This window comes from Drosophila pseudoobscura, chromosome 4, assembly GCF_009870125.1.
Source record: "Drosophila pseudoobscura strain MV-25-SWS-2005 chromosome 4, UCI_Dpse_MV25, whole genome shotgun sequence".
Taxonomy (NCBI): Eukaryota; Metazoa; Arthropoda; class Insecta; order Diptera; family Drosophilidae; genus Drosophila; species Drosophila pseudoobscura.
Genome location: NC_046681.1, coordinates 13,356,124 through 13,365,283, shown reverse-complemented (window position 1 = coordinate 13,365,283; position 9,160 = coordinate 13,356,124). Strand labels below are relative to the sequence as shown.

Genomic DNA, 9,160 nt, shown 5'->3' with positions numbered 1-9,160 from the left:
ATGCCGCAACGGCCTGTCATCAAGAGGAGGGGGACTTGGCACCGCGGGGAAAAACTGTGGCAATTCCGCGGAATTCTTTCAATCGCAGCAGATCCGCATCTCATGTGTCCCCCAGGCAATTGTCTGCCTCTAAATCCCACTCTGACTGTCGGGGAGGCAACGCAAGGCGGCCCCAATATGATGCGAAACGCGGGCCAAACCGAGTGTCAGAAAATTAAGAAGCCCAATTAGATCTTGCCACCTGTCAGCAGTTCGTCATTCCATCCGAGAATATGACATTCATTCATATGCCCGAGTGACGAAGTAGACGGAACGCATCAACGGGCGGGTTGTTCTTCTTGTTTAATCATAAAATCAGAGGCCGGCATTGAGCGAAATTTGGCGCGAATATAGCACGACGTACATATGTACGTTTATTTATAGTTTTTTTGGTTTCACTTGCACTTTTTCACACGCTACACACTTTCACGATATACAATGTAACAAGAATCGATAGTGGTATCGATCCTATCAATCGCTGAAAAATTAGCGATTGAATCGGGTCACCATCGATAGTATTGAGCGGGAAAATCTAACCCAAAATTGTTCAGTTAATCAAAAAAGTATGGCTCCACACACATGTATGTAAGCATGTACATGCATATGAATGTGTTGGTGTACTGAAAAGCATGTGTGTTCCCCTGTGAATTCTGGCCGAAAAACTATTAAAAATAGGTCTTATTGTTTTTATTTTCCAATAGTACTATCGATACAATCGGTGGCTTTCACCATCGATGTGTTGCCAACTCTTGCTTACAAATGTATATATACACCGTCGATATGTTGCCCATCTCAATCAGCCACTTGTTGCCGAAAAATTCCAAGAAAATGCGCGAAAAAATTGCAAATGTTAAACTTTAACCAATTGGTGAATAAAATCTACTGCAAACTGTAAACAATACATACGTTCGTCATAATTTAACTACTGCTGAAGGATATACGCACATACATGTAGTGAACGTTGCTGTGGGGTGCATAAATCTTAAAACTTATTTGTGTGCGCGGGAAAATGCGCGGGAATTTACGCGGCAGGGCAGGAGGAATGCAGCCAAAACCATGAAGTGACATGAAGCGATGTGAAAATGCATTCCCAGCGATGATGTGAAGCCGGGGAATCTGAATCTGAGCCTGATGTCGCTGCCAGGCAACCGCCAAGATGATGTTGATGGGGCGTGATTATGCGACAGGAGCCCCATGGCACATGGCGTCGCGGAGGAGGCTGAAACTGATGAGGTTAGAGCTACGAACAACGCTGGCAGATGATGAGCCGTATTATGTTACGTTCCTCGTGTGGAGTGGAGCAGTCTCCGACTCCGTCTCCGTGCAGTCTGTAGTCCTGGATCTGAGCGTGTCATAAATGTCGCACGCCACGTTACTGATAGTTCTGATTATACCACACACACACACATACACACACCCCCTGCCCCGTACCGTAGCATTATCCCATGTTTGTATAATACGTTCCGCTTGACGGCGGCAGTGGCACAAATTTGCATGCGCACGAAAAGCATCATCGAAAATGCATCATTAGCGTCGGGGAATTGGCCAAACAAGTCTATTTGTCGCCTCCCTGAAGCCGGGCAGAGAAGAGACACGAATCACGTTGCACGCTGCACGCTGCAAGTTGCCAGCTGCCAGCTGCGATATGCAAAAGAGTTGTGTGTGGTGTGGTGTGGTGTGGTGGCACCCACGACGACTCCTCCAGAGGTGCCGCACAGGGATAAAAACACTTGTTGCCAGCGTGTGGCTTTGATCAGAGAACAGGCCCTGCCAGAAAACATTTTGTAAGCTATTCAAATGCAAATTCCACTGCCATGAACCATTGTTAAAAGGCGTCATGTGGTCTGGCCTCAGGTGAATGTTAAACGAGTTAATTTTCACCATTTTCAGTCACTTATCTGTGTATCTCTCTCTCTAGCAGGAAACGTAAGGAATGGCCTCTTCATTAGGTGCAAAGGAAAAGAAAGTCTTCAAGTGTGCCCCACAGAATCTTTTGTAGCAGGCCAATTTGTCAGGCAGTTGACAAAAGACGCTTTGTTGCTGCCTGCTGCTGCGGACTCTCGTCTGTGGAAAAACATTTCCGGATGAGTAACTCATCAGTCAGCGGCAAGGGCAGGCCACGAGAGATGAATGGAGAGAGCTGTTGACACCACTTTGGGGGCCAAGGCGTTCGGGCTCATCATGGGAGAGAAGATGCAGCAAAAGTTGCAAAGTGATTTAGCTGCTGCAACAAGTGCGCCGTAAATTTCATCAAAAAACAAAAAAAAAAACAGAAACGGAGGAACTTTTGAAGGAGCCCTGCCACTGAAGAGGCGTGACAGGAGGGCGCGTGATTGAAAACTGATGGCGTTTGCCTGGCGTTTACATTGGAAATGCATTGGCATTAAATAAACAGAAATTGCGCATTTCTCACGCCAAAATGTACATACATATCTCTGCAGACAGCCAAAGATACACAGAGCTTCAGTGCCAGATACAGATGCAGATGCAGATACATCGAGGCTGGGCTGTCGTCGGGCATCTCTCCATCTACCATTTCGCGTCACCCACTTAATTTGCCAGCAGCATGGAGCAGCCGGATGCGCAAATGGCAATGAGATTCAGATGGAGAGACAGATGCAGATACGCCGCGATGCGATGCGATGCGACGCCTTCTTCCTAGTCGCTGACAAAATGTATCTGTTTGCAATTAAATGTCAACGACTGGAGCCCAGAAAACGTTGACAATCTGCCAAATTCCAGACCATATAGCCATGTAATGTTATCTCACAGATCTTTCCCACATGCAGATCCCCTCGAAGCTTCAGAGAAACTAATCAATGGCTCTCTCTTTCTTGCAGGGGCTCTACCACTTAATTCTGACTAAGAACTACCTGAATTTGTAGCAGCATTGATCAGGCAACAATTACCATAAATGACGATAAATGGCTGGAGTTTAATCAGAGTGGAAGGCAGGCCACAAAAAGCAGACTGGGACGCAGGCGCAATCCCTGTGCGGTGGCGGCGACGGCGGCGGCGTGTCAAACGTCAAGACTTGAGTGGAACATGCGCTTGTGCGACTGCAACTGCGACTTTCCCGCCAGCCAGCAAGCAACGGGCCACCATTTGCCATGAAATATAACCTCAATCAACATTCGCTCATTACCCAAACGGCGAAGACTCTGGCTAAGGCTGTCTCTCCCCTGTAGCTACGGTGTACTACCAGGATGACATTTTATTTATGAATACCAAATTGTAAATTATTAACATGTTTCACGCAAGTTATGGCCTGAGCCATGAGTGTCCCGTACCCTGTAAGCCACACGATGGATCGTTGACTAGTCTGCCTGCTCGGACATGGCCAAAAGGAAAGGCAAAAGAGGAAACTTTAACGCTTTTGCTAAATGAAAAGTTAATGGCGCGCCTGAACATACAAATGAGGTTATTAGCGCTTGATTATGGTCTTCATTTGGAAATGTCTGCTGCAGCGCACGAAGATTTTTCGCTGGAAAAGGAAATTGTGTAAGGAAATGAGGAAATATTAACAAGATATTTCAGATTTTTATTGATTTTACCCAAAAGCCAGAAGAAAGTTGTAACGAAATTTTAAGACTGAGATTTCTGCCTTTCCATTAAGAGATTCTTATAAAGATCTTTCCATAAGCCAAAGATAACTTCAAGAGCAACCCATTAAATGATTAATTTGTATGGTTTTTCGCACAGAAAGATCTCTCGTAAGTAGATACCCCCCCTCCACAACCATCATCATTTCTTTTGAGCCAAAAACATTTCAATAATTTACCAAACAGGAGAGAGAAATTCATACGGCCGAGGTGACGAATGAAAGCCAGCGATCCCATGGACAGGAGTAAAAGTTTCGCAAGTGAAAATTGGCCAAAAAAATACTGATTGCCATCCTCTCGACTGTCCGACTGTCCGACTGTGTCGCCGTCAATTTATCTTTCTCATATTTTTGTGCTGCAGATAAACACGAAAAGTAGACGGACTGCAAACAAATCATGCGACTGACTGCATAAATCACACAACACATTTGACACTTTTGGGATGCCATAGGATGCCTCTCTCTCTCTGCCCTCTCTCCACCTTCCACACAACTGGCTCTCATCTCCATTGCTCCATCGCTCCTCCTGCAGCTGCTGCTGCTGCTGCATTACCATGTCGGAGGATACCCAGACGAATGCTGGACAAACTTTTTGCCAGCAGTTAAACAAACGCAACCCAATGCCATTGATGAGTATTGAATTGGACGAAAACGGGGGTGAGGACAGAGACTTTCTGTTGACCAGGGTCAACGCTGATTGTGAGTGAAAATTGTCGGATGTCTTTATGCTCTACGGCGGAAAGAGTCGTTTGAGTACGTCAAGCAGCTTGTAAAGGTAAATACGGGTTGATTATGGTGCTGGTTGTTTCGCAGAGTGTAGATATTTAATGCTTGTTTGGGATTATGCTCTTAGAAATACAAAAATTTAGAAGAAATTAATACTTTTATTAGGAAAATGAAACATAATCTGATGTTTTCTATAGATTTCGATAGACTAGGGATTACAAAAGATAAAAAAGTTTTAAAATATATTTCTTATTTTTTATAACTCATTTTATACATATAACTTTCAACTTTTATAAAACAAAATATAATACAAATTCAAAAAAAGGTTAGATTAAAAAAAAATATAGTTTATTTTATCTTTTACAAAAAATAGATAAAAATTTTAAATAAGAGTTAGGTTAGAGTTAACTTCAAAATAAATAATTGATAAATATCTCTTTTTTTTTAATTTTGAAACAAAACATAAAAATTAAAAAAAATTCGTCTTGCCTTAAAAATTAAATTTAAAATTTTTAATTTTAAATGAGAGCTATTTATCATTGAAAATATATATAAAATATATAAATTGAAATATATTTTTGGTCAACAATTCCATCCCTGCTATGCCTATAAGCTCTTAAGTTTATGATCTTTAATTGATATTGTACTCCAAAAATATCTTTAATCTAAGGAAAACCTCAAATATTCTCTGAAATCAGATTCAGCCAAAAATCTACTCAAAATCCAAGCTTTTCCTTCATCTCAAAGAGTAATTCCTATTCGATCTGGGGCAATCATTAGCTGATTTTGTTCCTTTATTTTATTTTGAGAAATTTGTGTTGCTTAATGAGGCCAAAGAGTTAGGGAGCCATGGGATGCGATACGATAGGATGCGGATGATGGCAGAAGTTAGCCCGAGAAGCTTCACATGCCACCCATAAAGAGAACCGAAGAGAACGATGCCTCACAGCCTGTCGCTGCCTCACCGCTGCCTCACCGCTGCCGCGACTGCTGCTCCTCCACGCTGGTTCCACGCTCTCGACACCAAGTTGATTACACTGATGGCGTTGCCGTGTAGCTGTCAGCATTGCTGCTGATGATGACGATGATGAGAGCAGCACCAGGATGCCCGTAGTAGCTGCTGCTGCTGAAGCTGAAGCTGATGCCTGAGAGAGTGCTGAGAGGTGGGGGCTGCTGTTGCTGGCGTATCTGTTTGTTGTCAAAGCGCCTTCATTGTCGGTTTTGGCCGTGGCCAGAGGTTGCCCCCAGCCGGAACCCCAACCCCAACCCCAACCCCAACCCCAATGCCAATCCCAGTCCCAGTCCCCGGTCTGGGTTGCTCACCCGACAACTCGCTGTGTAATAAATCTGTCAGTAGGTGATTTTTATGGCCACGCTCGACACTCGCCGCCGCGGCCGCCGCTCCATCGCTCCATCGCTGGCTCGCTGCTGTTTATAATCAAATAATAAATGCGCTTCAAGCTAAGCCAGTTCAGGTTCCTTCCCTGGTTCCTTGTTACTCCGTCTGTATCGTCTGTATCGTCTGTCTGTCTGTCTCCGCGATCCCGGGGTCCAAGGGGTCCCGCGGACGAGGCTAAGCCTCGGAACACAGCTTTGCGTTGGCGTTGGCGTTGGATTTATTGTAGCCATCCGAGTAGGGGGCGAATTGTTTATCATAATGCAGACACGCATATTTTAGAGAGTATTTAGTTAAAGAATAAACATTCCGATTGAGCAGAGCCTCAGAACGATGCTGTAGGATGATCCGAACACGAAAGCAGGCATTGGGGAACAGATGTTTCGGTATTTCAATTGTGGTTTACAATTGTGTATAATAATTCTACTTTTGACTGAAAGTTTGCCCCGTAAGTGTTCGATTTCTTGGGTATTAAATCATTGTATTGTACTACTATTATAGGTTTTTCCATATATAAACTAATATCTCCCTCCTTTCTTTTCTGTAGCAATAATTCAACAAGTTAAATGAAAACTTAGTGAAGTGCCTATATGTACATTTTGTATATACCTTTATGAAAAGGAGTTAAAAGCCTGGAATGCTTTTGTCTAGGAACCAGTGATTCCTTCTGGGTGTCTATTTACATATTTTTAGTGTTTATTTTTTTATATTTTTTTGTTTGATTTTTTTAAGTGCAAGTTTATATTAAAATGTGGAAAAAATGTATATTTTTTTGTATTTTTTTTTTATTGTGTTATATTTTATCTTATATGTATTTATTTTTTATGTGAAACTATTTAAAAAATTATTGTTTATTTGTTTTATTTTTTAAGTGAAATTGTGAAACAAAAATAATCTAAAAGTGTTCAAAAAAGTTATTTAATTCATGATAGCCAGCAAATTTATTTAAATAAAAATATAAATAAATAAAATTATAATAAAATAAAAATAAATATATAGAGAAAAGAAAGGATATTTGAAGATCTGCCTTTTAGTATTGTCTTTTATGGGTGAGTCTTTTTTAGATGATTTTTCAATGAAAACTGATACTTTATTTAAATAATTAATATTATAAATAAATAAATTTTATATTAAATAAAATTATTATTATATATTAATAATATAAATAATAATATGCAATAATATAATAAATAATAATATATTATTATAAATTATTTAAAGTGGATCTTCAGACCTTTAAACATATCCATCTACTATTCTTTCAAGCTGATACATATGTATATACAATGTATTTAAATTATAAGAAAAATATGTTTTTTTTTCAGTATATTATTCCTTACAGATCTCTTACATTAATTATTCCCTAAAAAACAGGCCTTGAAATTATATATATTCCTCATCAACAGCTACATATACTTTCTATCCAAAAAAAGGTTAAAATCTAAGCTATTTCCAACCGATTTCCATAGAGTACCCAAAAAATGAATATATTCTTCCTTTCCGATGTTTTGTAAGGTACTGCACTTTTATCCCCCTCAAATCACATCAAGCAAACCTTAAATTCCAATCGAATATTCCCATACCCATAGAAATTTATGCATCTTCAAAACTATTTCCGTAGTTGCATTATGCCACACATATACCATGTATATTCAGAGACACCTCTATACCTCTAACGAATCATCATCATCAAACCTCATCCTCAGAGGGAGAGCGGCGGGAGGGTCCAGAGCAGAGCAGGAGCAGCATTTCCATAATTAAAGTCTGGTGTGCTCTGGATGCTGGTACGCTGCGCATCTATATTCATATATTGATAAAGTTGTAAAAGTTGAAAGTTGCGCAAAACAATAAAAATAAATTCTAATGAAGATGGCCGGCCAGCATGGCGCATCAGAGGAGGACCGGCAGGACCGCCAGGACCTACGCTCGGGCGCCATTTGTGCTGGCAATTTTCTCTCTCTCTTCTTACATAAGCAGAGGCAGATGGGGACAAGGATTTTCCATTCCATGGCGGTGGCCAGATGACTTCTGGTGCTGCACTGCACTTCCGTAATTTTGCCCAAGTAAAAGCGAGAAAAACAATCGAATAAACTGTCGGAGCATCAAAATTCAAACGTCAAAACGAGGGGCAAAAGAGAAGTAAGGAGCCGGCGAGCAGGGGAGCAGGGGGAGAAGAGTGAACCCCAAGACCTATTCAGAGACGACCCCACCACTGACAGCTATCCAGTGAAGCGTCAAAGTTCCTAATGCACACAACAAATTTCTTACAAAACGAAGGAAGGAGGTGCCAGGAGGAAGATGATGCAGCTGGCCACTGACGAGAGCAGGACAGCGACTGGGACAGGGACAGGGACAGCGACAGCGACAACGACGTCCAGGACGACAACGAGGAAGGTTCTCTCCGATGAGGAGACGACGCATCAGGCAGAAATGTCGTGGACAAAATGACGTTGTCACGAAAATTGCAGAATATAAAATTCCTAGTTCCGGGGCGACAACGTCCACACCCAAACCACATGCAATATCCTTCTACCTCCTGGACTGCCTGACTGCCTTTCAGCCTCCTGCCGCCTGTCGCCTGCCTCCAGTCGCCTGCCGCCTGCCGCCTTTCGCTTCGCTTCGATTTTTGTGTCCAAGGACAAAATACACTATAAAAATATATAGAAATAAAAGGACTGGGGGTCCCTGGGTATGGGGCAAAAGTAAGAAACTTTTCAAAAATTATTGAAATGTCACGTAGCAACTTCTCAAATTGCAAAAATCCTGACGCTGTCGTTCAATGCGCTGTGCGGATTGATAGAGCGAACCGTCGACCGTCGTCGGGTGGTGGGGTGGTGGGTTGTGTGGGGGGGAAACTTGATGGCAAGAGGTCGGAAAAGCTGCCACGAGGACACAGGACAGAAGGCGGAGGTGCAGTAGGAGGCTGCACTTGTCGCCTGCCGTTGGGGCGGAAGCGAAAGAGAAAAGACGAGCCATCGAACGGGGTGAAAGGGGAGGCGAGGCGAGCGGAGGGGAGGGGAGGGATCGCCTGTGTGCAGTCACGGCTCGGCCGCTGACACTAAGACGCCAGCCAGCCCCAAAAGCAATCCTCAAGCCAGCAGCAGCAAATCCAATACACAAGACCATGCCCCATGCCCCCCTGCCGTATCCCCAACCGCAATTCAACGTGCGAACGACAGTTTGACCCAAGACGAGAAGAAGGGGGTTTTCGTTTTAGTTCTTTTTGGTTATATTTGGGTGGGCAAAACATCATCAGGAAGTCAGGAGCGGATTGGACCAAAAACCCTGGGAGATGCAACTCATTATATCTGAAGGAAAAACGTACCGAAAGGGGTTCTGAAAAAGAAGAAATATCATCTTATTAGAACTGAGATTTCGAGATGAAAACTCTGAAACTT

The 9,160-nt window shown here is 42.5% G+C and overlaps 1 long non-coding RNA gene across 2 annotated transcripts; it reads left to right on the top strand.

The window, feature by feature from the left end:
- Positions 1–779: 779 nt before the first annotated feature.
- Positions 780–6,507, top strand: LOC26534317 (uncharacterized). 2 transcript variants are annotated; one of them, XR_001450881.2, is made up of 5 exons: positions 780–1,893; positions 1,961–2,794; positions 2,880–3,752; positions 3,828–4,415; positions 6,310–6,507. It is a non-coding gene; the product is annotated as an uncharacterized lncRNA (long non-coding RNA). The 2 variants fall into 2 exon arrangements; XR_004469412.1 differs by having other exon boundaries at positions 1,958–2,794.
- Positions 6,508–9,160: the final 2,653 nt, after the last annotated feature.